Below are 2,682 nucleotides of genomic sequence, written 5' to 3'. Positions count from 1 at the left end.
TTAGAAAATGTTGTACAGGGTTTCAAAATCTATTTTTGCCTTAATAAAAAATGAAAACATATTGTTGTCCTTTTCTAAAAATATTGTCAACTTATAACCTAAAATAACATTATGTCCAACAGATTAGGAAAAAATAAAACTCATAAGTTCTTAGATTAATGATACCAATCAATCAGCAAAAGAAAATTAGCAATTGAGATGTTAACAAAAAAATTGTCAACTTATGACATACAAGAGGATTAATCCAATAGAACAGAAAAATAGTAGCAGCAAATAAAGCCCATAAATTCTTAGATTAGAGAATACCAATCAATACATCTGAGTCAAATACTAATATCAACAAAAAATATTAGAGCAGTTGACAGCAGTAATCTAGCCATCTAGAATTTGATATGTATCTTCAAAAAAAATTGAACGAAAACATACAATAGTACATTTTTAAAACTATTGTCAACTTATGACCTAAAATAATATTATGTTCAATGAAAAAAATACCAATTTGAAATGAAAAGTAACATTTCAGATTTATCTGCTCAAAACAATTCAAACCCTAATCAGATTATCACCTAAAGCAGGTTAAGTCCAGCACACCAAGAAAATAGCATATCAAATAAAACCCATAAGTTTTTGAACCCCAGAAACTGACTATAAAGTTGGTTGACAACAAAGAAAAGTACCATGCTTTCAACCTTCACGCTCGACTTCTTCCTAAACTTCCTCCTCAAAGGCCCACTCATTTTCACGCCTGATTTCTTCCTCCTCTTCAGGAGTCAAGTCGTTTTGTATGTTAAATATCTCTCTGACCTCTTCTGGGCTTTTACCCTTAATCCTCTCTGCTACAGTTTGGCATATTAAGTATAGAAGATTGCGTATCTCCATGTACTGGGCGCCCAAGATGAGATGACAAAGAGTTGCTTGATCAAGGTCCCTCACGAACTCCTGTTCCCACATCTTCACATCCTGCATAGAGATGGTGTTGGCGGTATTAACATGATATTTGCAGTACTCGATCACCTTCGCCAGTATTTCGCTGGAAATATTGTGTAAAGGCACGGTGCTGTCCGTGCCGGTGTCAGGCCAGACCGTTCTTTAACAACTGTGACTGCATGGCTACGGCATACTCGACCTCAAAAATATTGTCATCCGAACTCTTCAATTTCACCTTACATTCCTTCGCCATGGCTACAGTGAGATCCTCCGCCATGCCTGTCCCGAAGGGAATGTCACAGAAAGGATTGAAACAGTTATTGACAAAAAAAATGTTGGGAAACTCGCTATGTAATTTGGTACATATAGAGTTTTGTTTATGTTGTTTAGGGATTCTTTTGGGAGGTAACTTTATGTTTTAGTGTTTTTTTACAGTCTAATTTTTATGTTTCTATTTTATTTTTATATTGTGAAGTTTACAGGTGTAATTATCCATAATAAGAGGTGAGATGTAATAGTGTGATTTACTTTTTTGGGGGAGGTGGTTAAGTTTTAGGTTTTTATAAGGAGTAAAGATGGTGACCAATGCAGGATTGGCTAAGCAGGTCGCTGACCAAGAAGATGAAAACCAATTGCTCAAGGAAAGGTTGGAGCAGTTAGATAGATGAGAAGGATAAAATATTGGCAATAGAGGATGAAGTCCCTGCCGAAGACCCTGTTATTGATCAAGAGCCATTCTTGAAGGCTTTAAAGGCAATGAGTGGAAAGTCTTTGGAAGGAGTACCACTGTTTAGTGGCAAGATGGAATAAAAGTCTGTAATGGAATGGATAGAGGGTACAGAAAACCATTTGGAGTGTGAAAGGGTGCCTGAGGCCCAAAGGGTTAAAGTGGCTAGGTTAGGAATGATAGGTGTTGTCGTTACTTGGTGGAAGTTTATACAAAATGAGAGAGAAAGAGAAGGTAAGATCCCCATCTCTACTTGGAAAGGGATGGTAAGCAAAATTTGAGAGACTTATCTTCCTGAGGATTATGAAATATAGTTACGTAGGAAAAGACAAAACCTAAGGTAAATGGAGTGAGATGTAAGTACCTACACTGAAGAGTTCCAAAAGTTGTGTCTAAGGTCAAATGTTGTGGAGGATGAAAGCATTAGAGTAGAAAGGTATCTTATTGGTTTGAGATGGAACATACAAGAGCAATTAAGTTTGTTGAGTCCAAATACTGTTCACAAATGTTATCTGTTGGCCATGAAAGTAGAGGAAAAGAATAAGAAGAAACATGAAAGTACTAGCAGAGGCAAAGGTAGAGGCCAAGATTCAAAAGGTTATAGAGGAAGCTATAGTGGAAAAGGAAGTGATGCAAGATCACAAGGAGAGTAAAAATTCACTGAGTAGACTAATGAATCTAGTGGAAGAGGAAATTATGGTAGAGGAAGAGGTCACACAACAACAACAGAGGTAGATCTGGAAGTTCTCGCGGAGCTTCATATCTTGTAAACATGAAATGTTACCATTGCAATAATTTTGATCATCTTGCCTATAGGTGTCCGGAGAAGGCAACCTTATCACATAAAGAGAAAAGAATCAATTATGTGCAAGAGGATTCTAGTAGTGTGAAGTCTCCTGAAGTAAACATTGACTCAGAGAATGGTGAGAATTTGATGGTTAGAAGGGTGCTAATCAGGGAGCCAATTAAGGAAGAGCCTAAACAAAGAAGGTCACTTTTCAAAGTAAAGTGCAAGATACTTGGTAAGG

The 2,682-nt window shown here is 36.8% G+C and overlaps 1 pseudogene; it reads right to left on the bottom strand.

Annotated features, from left to right (window-relative positions):
- Positions 1-708: 708 nt before the first annotated feature.
- Positions 709-1,180, bottom strand: LOC131039928 (SKP1-like protein 1A; annotated as a pseudogene).
- Between the last annotated feature and the right edge of the window lie 1,502 nt (positions 1,181-2,682).

The sequence above is a fragment of the Cryptomeria japonica genome, chromosome 7, assembly GCF_030272615.1.
Source record: "Cryptomeria japonica chromosome 7, Sugi_1.0, whole genome shotgun sequence".
NCBI classification, from domain to species: Eukaryota; Viridiplantae; Streptophyta; class Pinopsida; order Cupressales; family Cupressaceae; genus Cryptomeria; species Cryptomeria japonica.
Note: the sequence above shows the minus strand (reverse complement) of the source record. Positions and strands in the feature narration are given on the sequence as shown.